This window comes from Macaca mulatta, chromosome 7, assembly GCF_049350105.2.
Source record: "Macaca mulatta isolate MMU2019108-1 chromosome 7, T2T-MMU8v2.0, whole genome shotgun sequence".
Taxonomy (NCBI): domain Eukaryota; kingdom Metazoa; phylum Chordata; class Mammalia; order Primates; family Cercopithecidae; genus Macaca; species Macaca mulatta.
This window is the reverse complement of record NC_133412.1, coordinates 166,581,091-166,598,936: the sequence shown is the minus strand read 5'-3', so window position 1 is coordinate 166,598,936 and position 17,846 is coordinate 166,581,091. Positions and strand designations below refer to the sequence as shown.

Here is a 17,846-nt window from a genome sequence, read left to right as displayed (position 1 = left end):
CTCATTTTTGTGTGTTAATTTTGTATCGTACAACTTTACAGAATTTATTAGTTCTAATAGTTTTCTTGTGTGTATGGAATCTTTTTTGTGGTGTTTTCTACATATAGGAGCGTGTCATTTGCGAACAGTTAATTTACTTCTTGCTTTCCAATTTGGATGCCTTTTATTTTTTTCCTTGCCTAATCTCAGCTGGGACTTCCGGTACTGTGTTGACTGGAAGTGGTAAAAGCAGGCATCCTTGGCTTGTTCCTGATGTTAGAGGAAACATTTTCAGTCTTTCCTGTTGAGTATGATACTAACATGAGTTTTTTATATAAAACCTTTATTATGTTCAGGTAGCTTCCTTATATTCCTGGTTTGTTGAGTGTTTTAACAGGTGTGTTTTAAGAAAAATCATTTGTGGGTGCTGAAAAGAAAGAATTTCTAGCCTGGTGAGTGAAAGAATCTTGGTGTCATTGACAGAATAATATATTATGAAGTTGATGTTTTAGGCATCATCTTTGTACATTTACAGACCTGTTTTGGTTGAATAAAAATAATACTATAGTTATTTAGTGGGGAAAACTGACATTACTCAAATAATTATGCAAATGTATGTCTGAATAACTATAGTACAACTAGGCTCACATTTGCATTTCTAGCATCTAGCACAGTGCCTGGCACATGGGTATTCACTGAAGTTGTTAATTGAATCAAGAAGCAGAAGACTGAGGTTTAACTCTGTAAAGTAAAAAACATATTGTTTATTATATAATTTTTAATGGAAATAATGTTTATTTTTTATTTTATCACTTTTTAATTTTCTTGAGACAGAGTCTCACTTTGACACCAGGCTGAGTGCAGTCATAACTCAGTGCTGCCTTGGCCTTCTGGGCTCCAGCGAGCCTCCTGCCTCAGCCTCCCGAGTAGCTGGGATTACAGGCAAGTGCCACCATGCCTGGCTCATTTTTGTTGTGAGAGACAGGGTCTTGTAGTGTTGCCTAGGCTTTATTTAAAACCATTTTCCTCTTAACCCGGTCCTGGTACAATGGTAATAAAGCAAAATCAAAGTTCACCACTCTAGAAGAATTAGGCAAGTGACTTTTTCTAAAACAGGTACAGTATCATTATTAAAGTGAGATAACAGTTTTTCTTTTGACATTTTTTTCTTTTTTCTTGAGACGGAGTCTCGCTCTGTCGCCCAGGCTGGAGTGCAATGGCGTGATCCCGGCTCACTGCAACTGCTGCCTCCCGGGTTCCAGCGATTCTCTCCTGCCTCAGCTTCCCAAGTAGCTGGGACTATAGGTACGTGCCACCACACCTGGCTAATTATTGTATTTTTAGTAGAGACAGGGTTTCGGCCCATTGGCCAGGCTTATCTCAAGCTCCTTACCTAAGGTTGTCCACCTGCCTCAGCCTCCCAAATTGCTGGGATTATAGGTGTGAGCCAACATGCCTGGCCCAGTTTTCTTTTTAGGTGAATGCTAGTGGAAGTTAGTTATCAGAATCCAAAGTTTCAGAAAGAGGCTTTATTTATTTCATATTTTCTTTGTTTTAGACAGGGTCTTGCTCTGTCACCTAAGCTGCAGTGGTGCAATCATGGCTCACCACAACCTCAACTACCTGGGCTCAAGCAATCTTTCCACCTCAGCCTCCTGAGCAGCTGGGACTACGGGCATGTGCCACTATGCCTGGCTAACTTGTACTTTTTGTAGAGATGGGGTTTCACTGTGCTGCCCAGGCTGGTCTCGAACTCCAAGACTCCAGCAGTCCTCCAGCCTTGGCCTCCCAAAGTGCTAGGATTATAGGTGTGAGCCACCATGCCCAGCTGAGGCATACTTTCAATTAAAGTTTTCAAGTGTCTGCTGATTCCAGATTTATAATGACATTCGGACATTCAGCACTTATTTGCAGAACAAGGTCAAGATTTAAGAACCACCACGCTGTTGTGGTTTTTTTTTTTATTTTAAAATTTTGGACAGTTTGTAAATTTGACATCACAAATTGAGTCTTTTAGATACCCTTACTATTTCAAATAATATAGTAACTTTAGAAACATAATATACTTAGTTTTATAAATTGACATTAAATCCATGTCATTGTGTGACATGTGAACATTATGTTAAGATTGAAATAGATGGGGACACTTGGAATAGATAGGAAACACTTTAATCCAATACACAGAACATTCTTTAAGTTTACAGGATTCAAAATAGTTCACTTTTAGAGCATCGTTGGGGTTTTTAGGTATAGTTGTGATATAATAGAACACTGGACTGGGAATCAAATCTCCATTTAGATTCTGACTGATGTTTATAGTTTTATGATCTTAAAGCAAGTCACTTAACCTATCTGAAGATTAATTTTCTCATCTGTTAAAATAGGTACGGAAATCTTGCAGCTTTTCTACCTTGTATGTATTTTTTTACTCCATTCTTTTCCTCTCTATTGCCACTCCCTTATTAGTCTGGACTACTTATTAAACAGCCTGCCAGCTAAGTCTCTGCAACTTGTTCTCTCACTGTACCTCTCCATCTCTGGCTATTCTCTGTATTACTATCACCATTATGTTCTTAAAAAAACAGGTCAGATGCAGTGGCTCACACCTGTAATCCCAGCACTTTGGGAGGCTGAGGTGGGCAGATCACCTGAGGTCAGGAGTTCAAAACCAGTCTGGCCAACATGGCGAAACCCTGTCTCTCCTAAAGGTACAAAAATTAGCCAGGCGTGGTGGTGGGTGCCTGTAATCCCAGCTACTCAGGAGGCTGAGGCAGGAGAATCACTTGTCCCCAGGAAGCGGAGGTTGCAGTGAACTAAGATTGCGCCACTGCACTTCAGCCTGGGCGACAGAGCTAGACTCCGTCTCAAAAAAAAAAAAAAAAAATATATATATATATATATATATATGTGTGTGTGTATATATATAGGAACTTATTGCTTCTCTACGTAAAATACCTTTGTTAACTTATCTTGTCAATGGGGTACAAACTCACAAGAGTTTATAGACTGTGTTCAACCTTAGGTTTCCTGTCACTCCAGCCATGCTGTTTCTTGTTCCCTGTGCCTCTGTCTTATGTGTGTTTATCCCATTGTTTGGAGTTCTTATTCTTTGCCTATTCTGTTAGCTGCCCATCTAATGTCTACTTTCCTCTTCTTTCCTAACAGAAATCTGTTTTTGTTCATGCATGCAGCAGACTTGGAGAAGCTGATTTGTCACCACCTCCAGTGGTAGATTTCCATTCGTTCAAACCAGTCAACTCATGGCACTTCCCTGTAAACTGTTATTTGTACCAATCAGATTTGAAGGGAAGTAGACATTCTATTTCTGGGGGAGAAGATTCCTTCCCCTCTTGTATGTGAACAAGAGAACATAAGGCCCCTATTGCTACTGACAGCTGTCTTGGGATCACAAGGGATGAAGCACTTCCTGAAGATGGCAGAGCAGAGAGGTAGAAGGAATCTGGATCCTTGGTAACATCATTTAGCCACATATTTTATTAGGCCTGGAGCCATCCCCACCACAGGACTTCTTATGACAGATAATTTTCTTAATGTTTCAGACAATTCTTTGGAGTTATTTTGCCATCAAAAATCTCTTGATTCTCTTCTTTTTTTTTTTTTTTTTTTTTTTTTTTTTGAGGCGGGGTCTTGCTCTGTCGCCCAGGCTGGAGTGCAGTGATAGAATCACAGCTCACTACAAGCTTGACCTCTTGGGTTCAGCAATCCTCCTGCTTCAGGCTTCTGAGAAGTAGCCACCACACCTGGCTACTTTAAAAAAATTATTTGTAGAGTCAGGGTCTCCTTATGTTGCCCAGGCATCTTGAACTCCTGGTCTCAAGTGATCCTCCCACCTCAGTCTCCCAAAGTGTTGGGATTACAGATGTGAACCACTGCACCTGGCCCAAAATCTCTTGATTGATACAGTCCTCTTTATTTTTCAAGATCGAGTTATGGTACCTTTACCAATAGTCATACGTTCTTTTGGAACTTTGCACAATAGTCATATGTTCTTTTGGAACTTTACACTTCTCTTCTATCCTTTATTGCCCTGTATTATAATTGCTTGTATGCCTGACTCCTCTACATGACTGTATGGTTTGAACCAAAGTGTACAGGATGTAGCACAATGTCTAATAGTGTCACACGATGAATAATAGGTATTCAGCAAGTGAGTTGTTAAGATGAAATAGTAACATGAAAGAGTGCTTTTATAAGCAATTTTTCAAAGAGTTTCTGCTCTGCTAGTTGTAAGCCATTTTTTGAATAAACATGAGGTGTGTTGTTGTCTTTAAAGTAAAAATGGAAAAACCAGTGAGATCAGACATTGTTTTTTGCTTGCCCTTTGTTATTACCTAGACATTTTCATTTAGATAAAAACTATGTCCATCTTCTGGCTATAGTCCCTTATGGAAGGAGCAATATTACATTTAGGTCTATTTCATCTGGGATTCATTTGTGAATTATTCTTTAGAGAAAAATTCTATAATATGCTTCATGAGACCTAATTATTCTTGTCTTCAGACTTGCCTAAAATATTTTTTGCTTGCTTAAGACCAGACATGAGAATTTTCTTGTAAGCAGAAAGCTTTGTGACAGAACTAGATGAGGTTGTAGTGAATGTTAGTGATAGCATATGACAGAGAAGTCTCATAGCCTCAATTGCAGAGTCATAGTTCTGTCACGTGCTTCACCAGTAATGTCTGATAAGGGAGGAAGGATGGGGAAGAAGAGTTACAATTTACAAACTCTGTATATTTCATCATTCATTGACTTTGGTCAAATAAATTAAACTTTAACATACTAATTTGTAGGGTTAAAAAAAATTTTTTTTTTTTCAATTCATGTTCTTGCTGTGTTGCCCAGGCTGGTTCCAAACTCCTGGGCTCAAGCGATCCTCAAGCCTTCTGAGTAGCTGAGATTACCACACCCAGCTTTGCAGTGTTTGTGTTTTAAGAGACAGGGTACTTATTCTGTACCCAGGCTGGAGTGCAGTGGCCCTATTATAGCTCACCACAGCCTCAAACTCCTCAGCTCAAGAGTTTGTCCTACCTCAGCCACCTGAGTAGCTAGGGCTGCAGGCACACGCCATCATGCTCAGCTAATTTTTAAACTTTTTTTTGTAGAGACGGGGTCCTGCTATGTTGCCCAGGTTGGTCTTGAACTCCTGGCGTCAAACAATTCCTCCCATCTTGGCTTCCCAAAGCACTGGAATTATGGGCATGAGCCACGTCACCCAGCCTTGTAGTTATTTTTAAAATGAAGACAAAAGGCATAGAGTATACCTTTAAAAATACGTGATACCATGTATTGGATGATCCTGAAAGGATGTATTTGTCCATGAAGAAAAACCTTTTCGTTTTGATGTCTAGTTGTTAGCTTTTTACTTTACTAAGGCCCAGTTAACTTCTCTGTGCTTTAGTTCCACATCTGTAAAATTACTCACTTTATATTTCTCTATCCACTTTGAAAATTAAGTAAATGCTCTTTGGATTTCAACTTTTGGTTATTTAAACCAAGATCTCTCTTTTGTATTTTGTATGTGTTCTTTATGTCTGTGGGCTTACTAATTCTTGAATTTAAAAAAATCATTTAAATCAAGCAATAGTAATAGTATATGTTTAAGCATATAGTGTATGTTTTTAAATAAATAAGCAGGCTGGGTTTTAGTGGCTCACCCCTGTAATCCCAACCCTTTGGAGGCCAAGGCAAAAGGATCACTTGAGTCCTGGAGTTCAAGACCAGTCTGGGCAACATAGCGAGATCACATCTCTACAAAAAAAAAAAAAAAAACAAGTTTAAAAATTAGCCACGTATAGTGGCATGTACCTGTAGTTCTTAGCTATTCGAGAGGCTGAGGTGGAAGGATCACTTGAGCCCAGAAATTTGAGGTTACGGTGAGTAGTGATCACCCTACTGCACTCCAGCCTGGTTGACAAAATGAGACCTTGTATCTAAAACATAAAAATAAATAAGCAATAGCATACGTTTTTTAAAAACAACAATCAACTCTCTTAAGTCCAAACTCCTTTTCGGATTCTGTGGCTCGTATCTTGCCACTGTCTGCTGCACTCTATATAGAAATACCTTTATTTCCTTCATGAACCCGGTTTTGTTCTCTCTGTGGGCCTTCTCATGGTTAGTTCCCGCTGCTGTTTCGAGCATTATTTTGGCATTCCTCCCTCTCCTTCTGAGGAAAGCTCACACTTTTTATTGTCAGCTTGGATATCATCCCAAATGTCACTTTCTCAAGAATCGTATAAGATAAACAGTTTTATTACCAGACACAATGAAGATTTTTAAGAACTTGCCCAAGATCATACAGTTTAGAAATGGCAGAGTCAGATCCAAACTCAGGCATTTTGCTCCAGAAGTCTGTATCTCCGCTGATTTATGCTTCCCTTACATTGTAATTGGCTATTTAACAGTTTGCCCCACTATAAGCACCTTTGGGATGTTTGTTTGCTTGTTTGTTTGCGACGGAGTCTTGCTCTGTAGCCCAGGCTGGAGTGCCATGGCGCTATCTAGGCTCACTGCAACCTCCACCTCCCGGGTTCAAGGTTCAAGCGATTCTGCCTCAGCCTCCCAAGTAGCTGGTAATACAGGCACACACCACCACGCCCAGCTAATTTTTGTATTTTTAGTAGAGACGGGGTTTCACCATGTTGGCCAGGCTGGTCTTGAACTCTTGACCTCAAGCGATCCGCCCGCCTAGGCCCCTGAAAGTGCTGGGATTATAGGCGTGAGCCACAGCCCCCTTAAAAGAAGCACCTTTGGAGGAGAAATTATGCCTGACTTGTTCATTGTTATATCCCCATGTGCTTAGCACATACTAGGTGCTCAGAAAATATTTAAATGAATGAAAATTCTTATTTGAGAGAGAGTGTTTTGATTAAATTCTTCTCAGTACCTTTCACATAGTGTGTGTGTCAGTAAATGAAGTAATGTTTTTATGCCTACTTATTATACAAAGTAAAATTTTTATGATCAAGTTAATCATGGTTACAAGCTCATTTTTTTATAACCTCTCTTAATTTCTTTTTGCCCTATACTGCATAACAGTATCACTTTGCAACTGTAAAATCTAGTGCTTTGTAGGCCTCTCTCTCATATTATCCCTCTGTGAACTGTTAAAATATGGATCATTTGTAATTAGTTTCTAAAGGGTATGTAGGAAATTTTATAAAATAAAATTATACTAGTAGATGGACTCTGATCATTTATACTGGTTAACCTTCTAACAAATTACAGAGATATAATTTCTCTGTGTGTAGAGGTTTTTTAAAGTATCCCATATTTTAAACCTTGACTGTTACCTCAAAAAAAAAAAGTAGTTTTTCTGTATCCAGTAGTCACATGGTGGATAATGATGTAAGGCACGCACATTGTGTTCATGTGTTTGTTGGAGAAGTTGGAATGTCATTATACTTCAATAGACTTTTCAAATTGAAAATCTGAAAGCTACTTCTAGCTGTAATTCTGCTGTAATTCTTTATCAGTAGAGAGAGAACCAAAAAAGTCTTCCTCCTCTCTGAATGTTCTTGCCGAAGGCTGACTTCTTTGATTAATCTTTCTTTTCTGTATTCCTTATACTGTATTACAGGGCTTCTCAACCTTGGGACTCTTGACATTTGGGGCGAGGTAATTCTTTGTTGTGGAGGACTGTCCCTGTGCCTTGTGAGATGTTTAGCAGCATCCTTGGCTTCTACCTGTTAGAGGCAAATAGTGCCCTTTCCCTTTCCCCTCTCCAGTTGTGGCATTTAAACTGTCTTTAGACATTGTCAAGTGTGGGGGTTAGGGAGGGCGGAAGGAGGGAACAGTCACCCCAGTTGAAAACTGCAGCTTTTCTACATCATTCTATCCACTTACTCATTTGTTTTAATATCTTCCCCTCCCTCTCACACTTACCTTTTCAGACTTCCACATGCCTCTCTGCTACTGCCTCACTTCTCTGAACCTTTATGCAGCCATACTTCTAAAAAAGAATTGTAAAACATCTGTTCTCTTCTAGTTCAGTTTCCTCTCTTGAATTCTATTGAGACCACATTTTTCTGGTTTTCCTCTATCTTTCTGGGTGTTCCATTTTTATTTTCTTTATCAGCTCTACCTAGTTGGACAATGGCATCATCTTTGCCCCTTTCTTTCTTCTTCTCTGTAATCTAATCAACTCTCAAGTCTTCCTTTCTTATCTCATTTCCTAGTACTTAGTGTTGTCTCACATATAAGTTGTCCTATTCATTCTTATTTAATTTTTTTGGTAAGAACACAATATGAGATCTACCCTTTCAACGAATTTTTAAGTATACGACACATTATTGTTGATTATAGGTACAGTGTTGTGCAGCAGATCTCTAGAGCTTATCCATTTTGCTTAACTGAAACTGTATGCCCGTTGATTAATAAGTCTGCATTTCCCCCCAGTCCCTGACAACCACCATTTCACTCTTCGATTCCATGAATTTGATTATTTTAGATACTCACTAATCATTCTGGGTAATGACCAGGCCTAGATAAAGACCTCATATAAGTGGAATTATGTAGTATTTGTCTTTCTGTGACTGGCTTCTTTTACTTAGCATAATGTCTTCAAGGTTCATCCATGTTGTCACCATATTTCCTCCTTCTCTGAAGCCAAATAGTATTCCATTTATGTATATACCACATTTTCTTTATCCATTCATCTGTCGATGGATATTTAGATTGTTTCCACATCTTGGCTGTTGTGATACCTATTAATTGTTAAGCTGTTCTCTGTATTGAAATCTCCTTGCCTACATTTCTCCATGGTTAAACTCTAACATCTTGCAAGGACCAGAGCATATTTTGTCTGTTGTTTTTTGGTTTTGGTTGTTGTTGTTAGAGACAGTGTCTCGTTCTGTTGTCCAGGCTGTAGTGCAGTGGTGCAGTCATGGCTCACTGCTCACTGTAACCTCAAATGCCTGAACTCAAGTGATCCCTCTCATCTCAGCCTCCGGAGTAGCTGAGACTGCAGGCACACACTGCCACACTTGGCTAATTTTTCTGTTTTTTGTAACAGCCCGTTGCCCAGGCTGATCTCAAACTCCTGGGCTCAAGCAAACCGCCCGCCTTGGCCTCCTGAAGTGCTGGGTTTACAGGCATGAGCCACCGCACCTAGCTTGGACCTCATTTATTAAGGGTTCATTATGAGCCAGGCCCCCTTTAAGGTCTTTGGACTATATAGTTACTGAAATAAGACACAGTCCCAGTATTCCAATAACTTAATCTGTTTGAGGACATAGAAATCTTAATTCATTGCTCTTACAGAGTGAGAATGGAAATTGAAGTGTATCCCAAACTTTCTGGTAGCATATAGGAGAGGGATGATTTCTCTGTTTGATGTAAACCTCATTCAAGTGCCACTTCTTACATACAGGCTATCCTGGTCACTACCCAGTCTGATTTGTGCTTTTATACTTTGCTCAGTTCTCTTTCTTTTCCAGCCCCCAAATCATCAGCATTTTGTATGACTCAATACTTGGCTTTTCATTCATTCTTCTAGATCCTTTTTAGGAACTGGATTTTGTTTCAAGGGTTCAGCTGAAACTTTCAAATTTGTAGTAGCTCCAACAAAACATTTTATTGTGAAGTAATACACATACCAAGTACATTAAATAAATTTAACTTTAAAAAAAAAAAACTATTTTAAAGCTGACATCACTCTGACCATGAAATAGAGCACTGTAAGTTTTCCAGAAGCCCCCCTCATGCCTCTTCCCAATCATAACCACCTTCTTCTTCCTCTTAAAGGTTACTGCTATTCTGATTTTTAGGGTAATTTCCTTGCAGATTTTTAAAAATAGCTTTACTCTTGATTACCAGCTGAATATTTATCCCAAAACAATATAATTTCATTTTGGGAGGACAGTAGAGAAAGACATTTTATCATATCCCATTTTGTGCCTGCACTGGGATCCGCAAGATCACCCCCAGGTTTGGTGAGGAGGAAGCACAGGACTCGACATATAGTATGACTGAGCTAAGCGTTACTACAGCAAAAAAAAAAAAATACAAAGTGAAAATGCCCATGGGGCAATGTCTAGAGGAAACCAGGCACAAGCTTCAAGAGTCTTATCCCAGTGAAACCACACAGGATGCATCGACTTGTGACAATACTTGTGAAATGTTGTCTTCCAAGGAAGCTTATTAGAGACTCAGTGCCCAGGATGTTTATTGGGGTATAATCACATAGGCACCCTCTATCTAGCTTGTACCAAATTCTAAGCTCCCAGAAGGAAAGCGGATATTCAGCATAAACCATATTGTTTGCACAGTTTAGGCATAGTAAATCACCCTTATTAAATAGTCAGGGAATTATGGAAACGCTCCCAAAATCCCAGTTTCCCAGAGACCTGCCAGGGCCATCTTTGCATGCAGGCCTTTCTAAGGATAGCATTCCTAGGCCTGCTATGTTGTCTTTTTGGCATCGTACCTTTTGCTGTTTCTGAGTTCAAAATTTAAATAAGTAAAAAATCAATTATCACTTTATATTATGTTCTTTTTTTCTTCACCTGTTTTCTTTCATAATGTGTCAAGATTAGCTGGGTGTGGTAGTGTGTGCCTCTAGTTCCAGCTACTTGGGAGGCTGAGGCAGGAGGATGTGTTTATAAGCCCAGGAGTTCAAAGCTGTAGTGCACAATAATTGCACGTATGATTAGCCACTGCACTCCAGCCTGGGCAACATACCAAACCCCATTTCTTTGAGTTAAAAAAAAAAAGTATCAACATTAGCTCAGTGCAAAGGTTGACTACTATAATATGATCGAAAGTGTATTCTGGCCGGGCGCAGTGGCTCATGCTTATAATCCCAGCACTTTGGGAGGCTGAGGCAGGCAGATCACTTAAGTTCAGGAGTTCAAGACCAGCCTGGCCAACATAGTGAAGCCCCATCTCTACTAAAAGTAAAAAATTAGTTGGGTGTGGTGGCACGTGCCTGTAATCTTAGCCACTCTGGAGGCTGAGGCAGGGTAATCCCTTGACTCCAAGAGGCAAAGGTTGCAATGAGTCGAGGTCATACCACTGCACTCTTTCTTATGAAGGTTTCTGTGATTAAGTTCGGAAAGGCTGAATTAAACAAAGTTAAACAGATTTCTTAACTACAGGACTCTTAGCCTTTTCGCAGGAATATGCATGACTTGGCGTCTGCCTACATGTCCTGCCTCATCTCGCATTTTTTTCCCTGACCCACTTTGCTTACTTTGCACCAGATTTAATCTAATACTAAGGATCAAATTACAGTTGTCTATGTTACATGAGCATTTTCTCAGTTTGCCACAGCAATATTATGATCTCTTTACCATCTTGAATATGAACTGTCCCTCCATCTCTGCTCAATTACTGTGTCAGAGCAAGCAAACATTTTTGCTATTTCATTCATACATTCAGCAAAATTTGTTGAGCACCTACTATATTTGCCAGACACAGTTCTAGGCACTGGAGATACAACAGTGAATAAAACAAAAACCCTGACCTTATATAGTTTACCTTATAGTGGGCAGTGGAAAATGGGAACAATAATTAAAAATACATGTTAGGCCCAGTATGGTGGCTCACAGCTGTAATCCTTAAACTCTGAGAGGCCAAAGTGGGAGGATCAGTTGAGGCCAAGAGTTCAAGACCAACCTGGATAACACACCAAGACCCCTGTCTCAACAGAAAAAATAAAAATAAATTAGCTGGGCACAGTGGTGCATACTGTAGTCCCAGTTACTCGGGAGGATCACTTGAGCCCAGGAGTTTGAAGCTACAGCGAGCTATGATCGTGCCATCACACTTCAGCCTGAGTGACAAGAGTGAGACTGTCTCTATTTAAAAAAAAAAAAAAAAAGACTGGGCATGGTGGCTTACACCTGTAATCCTAGCACTTTGGGAGGCCAAGGCAGGTGGATCACCTGAAGTCATGAGTTCAAGACTAGCCTGGCCAACATGGTGAAACCCCGTCTCTACTAAAAATACAAAAATATTAGCTGGGCGTGGTGGCATATGCCTGTAATCCTAGCTCCTCGGGAGGGTGAGGCAGGAGAATTGCTTGATCCCGGGAGGCAGAGGTTGCAGTGAGCTGAGACCACACCATTGCACTCCAGCCTGGGCAACAACAGCAAAACTCCATCTCAAAAAAAAAAAAAATACATTTTACTCCTAGGCATATACTTAAGAGGAATGGAAGTACATGTCTACACAGCTTGTACACAAATATTTGTAACAGCATTATTCATAATAACCAAAAAGTGGAAGCAACCCAAATGTCCATCAATGGGTAGATGAATGAATGAATAAATCAAATAAAATGTGGTATATCCATATAATGGAATATTATACAGCAAATAAAGAGGAATAAAGTAGTACTGATACATGCTACAATATGGATGAACCTTGAAAACATTATGCTAAAGTGAAAGAAGACAATTACAAAAGCCCACGTTATTATATGATCCCATTTATATAAAATGTCCAAAATAAATCAGTAGAGATAGAAATTAAATTAGTAGTTGCCTAGGACTGGGGAATTGAGGTGAATGACTGCTAATGGAACTTCTTTTAGGGGGTGATGAAAATGTTCTAGATGTCAGAACCACTGATGGCTGAACAGACATATCTACAAATAATGGAGAAAGAATAGTGTCAATTAAGCACAACGTTCTCAGGAAATTCAGTAAAAAGTCAAGCCTAACAATGTACACCTCAGTGGCTAACAAAAGTATCCTACAGTTATCTGGAAAATTTATCCATCTCACTTCCAAGCAACAGCAGGTAATTTAGTTAGCTTAATACTTAGGACTTAATAAAATGTAAAATGTTGGTATACCAAATGACTTGAAACAATAACTGTGTTGTAAACTCTTAATTTAATGTTAACTTCCTCCTTAATAGAGGAGTATTTACCCACATACTCTAATTTGGAGATTACAACACAAATTGAAAGAACTTTCTCGAATATTGTCCTAACTACTTATATATTTATATATAAATTTGTTTTCTGATGTAAAAATATTTGCAGTAAGAAGCAGGAAACTCAGAAGTTACAAAGGAAAAGACAGAGTTGTCTATATGAAAAATTTAAACATTTATGACAAAAGCTATCATAGTTTTAAAAGGCCTATGTGAATATTTTCCATTTATTATTTTAACATTAATATAGTAAGTGTTGCAAATTAGTAAAAAGAACAGCCAAATAGAAAAATGGGCAAAGAATATAAAGCAACATGGAGACTAATGAATATCAGTTTAATTTTTAAGAGATTAGCAATGGCATAATTTTTCCTCCATCAGATTGCAAAGATGAGTAATGTCCAGCATTTTGGTCATTCTCATGCAGAGCTGATAGGAATGTAAATTGCAACTTTTCTGACAATATGTCTTCAAAATAGAAACATGTATATCCTTTAACCCAAGAATCTTCTTGAAATTTATTCTAAGGACATAATTTAGACTGGGCAGAGTGGGCAAAGATACATGTAAAAGAATTGCAGTGCTGTTTATAATATTGAAAAATTAGATGTGACCCTCAGTATGGATTTGGTTAAGTAAATTATTACATATTTATACAACACAGTTCTGTGTAGGAATTTCTTAAAGGTAAAGTAAAATTTTGTATGTGGCCATATTTTTGCAACCTTGATATATTATGAAATGAAAATAGTTTTTTATGAACTGTCACCTGGCCAGATTTTAAATTTGAATTTATGTGAATGCATAATAGTTTTTAAATTTAGGATTTAATATAAATTTAGTTTTCATAAATAAGAAGATAGTCATATCCACATTTTAAAATTTTTTCTAATAATTCAGTATCTCTTTTAATGATTTCTTCACTGGTTTGGCTTTTCCTACCCCGTTTAAGAATGATTATCTAGAAGACTTCCCTAGTGACTATTCCTGGGTTGTTAATCTTTGGAGAGTAACAGCTGTAAATCATTTAAACAGCTAAGCGATAACAGATTTCAGACCACGCTTACTATGCATTTATAGCAGGTATTTTATTTAAGAAGTACTTCATAACTAGAAATACTACAAGAACACTAAGAATATAGTTTCAGCCAGGTGAGGTGGCTCATGCTTTGTAATCCCAGTGCTTTGCAAAGCTGAGGCAGGAAGGTCAGTTGATAACAGGAGTTCAAGACCAGCCTGGGCAACATAGTGAGACCCATCTCTACCAAAAAGAAAAAAAAAATTGTTGTTTTTTATTAGCTGGGCATGCTGGCACACACCTATAGTCCTAGCTACTCGGGTGGCTGGGGCAGGAGGATTGCTTGAGCCCAGGAGTTGGAGGCTGCAATGAGCTATGAGTGAACCACTCTAGCCTAGACAACAGAGCAAGACTATGTCTCAAATAAAAATAAAAATAAAAATAAAAAAAAATAAAATAAATGTGTGTATAGTGTCATTTTAGGATAAGTCAAAAATTCAGATACTTTCCTCTTCACTAGACTCAAAATTCTAAGAACCATACTCACCTCATTTCTCTGCATTCTTTCCATCATTTTCTAGTTTGAAAAATTCTTCTGGTTACATTTGGAAGATTGTTGCATAGATTAGTGGAATGTGATGTACTTTTATATTCTTTTAAAAATGCATTTTTAATGGGGAAAAAAGTATCAGTAGGGGACTGACAGCTATTTTGAATTATAATAGGTTATATTAGAAAAAAAAACCCCACATGGCTTAATAAGATTCTCCTAAAAAAAACCCTAACAACTAACTAATCTTCATTTGCAGTAATGCAATGGAATTTTATAGAAAATGTCAATTTAAAGATTTTCATTTAACATGAATAGAAATGTTTTCTTTTGACTGTTTTTGGCGGTGGGTGGATAAGGGAAAAGACTATTTTTAACCACAGGTCCACATTCTCTTATTTATAATTTGAAATCCTAAAAGTTCTGAAAACTATTTTAGGGGGTTTGGGAGGACTTAATTTGATGGCAAACATTGACATGAACCAGATTTATCTGCCAGCAAAACCAAACCTAAACTTACATAAGTTAGTCTAAATAGTATATTTTACTGCAAAATATTAATTTGTTTGATGTTTCAAACAAATTAGGGTGCTGTGCCAGATCTCACTGGGGATAGTTATGTAGTATACAGTAAATGTTTGGTATACCATATGTCGTGCCAAACCTTTGTCATTCCAGGGGGCATGGCATTAGGTTCAAGAGGCTGAAGAAGAGTCCCAGAGCCGACAAAGGAGATGTGGGGTTTTACTGGGGGCTTACATACAAAGGAGAGGGTCCAGTGGCAGTGGGCTGGACAGGAGAACTGCCTTACATACAGTCCAGTGGCGGTGGCCTGGGCAGAAGAACCACAACCGCCTGCCATATGCATGCAGTTTATATAGCATTTCCACTTAGCACTTCCACCTAGCAACCTCCACCTGGCACTCTATTCAACCCAAAACTTGGAGCCTCAGTCTCCTGTAGGGCTTGTGTTCCATGGGACAGATTGGGGGCTCAGATGTCCTTATAGACAAGGAAGGAATCTCTGGGTTGGCCACTCCTGGATTCCCTAGCTCAGAACACACATTCAGGTGCATCTGCCATACAAGGTCATTCCAAGGATATGCTTAAATTATTGCTGTCAGATGTGTTTACTATAACCGTATTATTTCTTTTTGAAAGCAAAGGAAAAAAGTGAATTTTTGAATGTATGTGGCTCCAAAGATTTCTGTTTGAAAAAGAATTGTAGACCTGTATTCTTAACACTCTTTAACTGGTACTTTAAGCTGATGATGAGCATTAAATATATATTTTATTGGTAGAACTAAGACTGAGAGTGTAGTATGTAACCACTCGATAGTTCATAGGTAGAGTTTAATTATCAAGAATGTGGGGAGAATATATGAAATGTAGTATAAGCTCACTGGTTATCTATAGGTATTCACTGTAAATAGAAATATATCACTTAAAATACTGGGGGAGAGACAGGAGAAGGAAGTTACTAACTTAATTGCAGCATTGCTTATAGTAGGGAACCAATGGATAATAGTCAAAAAACAGGGAATATAAAATGCTGCATAAAGTATAAGTACAGTTACCTATGGGGCAGGCAGGGACTAGAATAGACAGGGACAGCAATTTGTATTCTTTGGATTTATCTTTTTTTTAATTTTAACTTTATACCCACTTAAATATTTTAAGTAATTATATAACAAAGTTAAAAATGCAATGACTAAAAATCAAAATAAATCTTATAAAGTGGATTTCCAGTTGGTTATATAATCACACAGAGTAAACAATTCCAAGTGACTTATATACACAGTAATTTTTAGAATATTCCAAGTTGAATATATCCTAAAGGTAAAAAAAATTGTTAAAAAAAATTAAATTAAAACTAAAAAGATTTTCATGTATCATATTGGTGATGATAGTGTTAATATTTTTATTCTCAGGTTGTGTGAGTATTTTGTGATAAACTATTATGTAGGCTGCATTGAGAATAGAGGGTTTTCACATGTGAGAAAGGAGAAATAAGATCAGTGAAATTGAGTAAAAACCCTACAAAACTGAATTTGAATTGGAAGCAACAGTGTAAACTAATGATAATGTACATTTATATATCTATGTACATGTTTATATAGATGTGTGTGTATATAATGTCTTAGATCTGTGTACTGAAAAGGCATTGAGCATCCCTATTACTGAGATTGTGGTTTCTGAATACCATTTCCCACTAAAAGGAATTAGGGCTTCTTTAAGGAAATGACTGGTTCCAAATCAAAGGCAAGAAAAATACAAGATATGCCTGGAATAAGTCGTAATACCAGAAAGGTAAGGAAGCTTTCAGAGGCGGAGGTTAGGATTATGTCATAAGGTCTCAGGAACCAATTCGAATAAGGCTCTACTCTCCAAAGATGGGACAGTTTGAACTTCAATAAGGATAACTACAAAGGATTTAAACCTGTCACATAGATGTAAGTCTATGAATTCAAAACTTTTTAAAACTCACTGATTGTCTTTAAGGATGCTAGGAAGCTATTACTAATAGTTATGAAAATTGGTAAATAAAAGTAAAAAGTTACTCATTTATTCTGTCCTTCCTATACAGACTGCATCAGGACAACTGAATAATTGATGAGTTTTTTTATAGAACTATTCCAGCTAGTGAATAAAGAAAGAATGATAGACTGTCATGTGATCATTTTTCAACCCCCTTAATGAATTGCTCTAGTTGGTGATCATTGATAACTGTTAATATCAAAGAAAGGGAATTCAATAGCCTTTTGAACTTAACTGTTGGAAGTACGTACTACCTGCCACCTGTGAAGCAGTCTTGGCAAAAACAAAAAAGATTTTTTGCTTTGTTTGTTTGTTTTTGGAAACAGAGTCACTCTGTTGCCCAGGCTGGAGTGCAGTGGTGCTCTCGACTCACTGCAACCTCCGCCTCCCAGGTTCAAGTGATTCTTGTGCCTCAGCCCCTAAGTAGCTGGGACTACAGGTGCATGCCACCACGCCCAGCCAATTTTTTGTATTTTGGTGGAGATGGGGTTTCACCATATTGCCCAGGCTGGTCTCAAACTCCTGAGCTCAGGTGATCCACCCACCTCGGCCTCCCAAAATGCTAGAATTACAGGCGGGAGCCACCGCGCCTGCCCCCCCCCCCCCCGGCAAATGTTTTAATACAAAAATGATCCTGAATCTGATCACAGCTCTAGATATATCTATCATTTTACTGTAAATACAGGAGTCAGAAGAACATTATTAAACTACATCATGGTAATGCATTTGGCAAAATCCAAACTATAGGAAACTACCAGCTAACCTGATTTCTTCAGACAACAAAAAATTGTAAAGGAGGAGGAACCCGTATACGGAGATGGAAGAGACATAGTCATCCAGTCACAATGCATAGACCTT

The 17,846-nt window shown here is 38.2% G+C and overlaps 1 protein-coding gene across 4 annotated transcripts in view; it reads left to right on the top strand.

Moving 5' to 3' along the window:
• BTBD7 (BTB domain containing 7) overlaps nt 1–17,846 on the top strand; it is a 106,978-nt gene that overhangs the window by 5,027 nt on the left and 84,105 nt on the right. The window contains exon 2 of one of the 4 annotated variants that reach the window (XM_077941651.1): nt 1,161–1,284. The exons of the other annotated variants lie outside the window; for them this stretch is intronic. The gene's annotated coding sequence lies outside the window, so the exon portion shown is untranslated. The remainder of the gene's footprint in view (nt 1–1,160; nt 1,285–17,846) is intronic. 4 annotated transcript variants of the gene reach the window in all.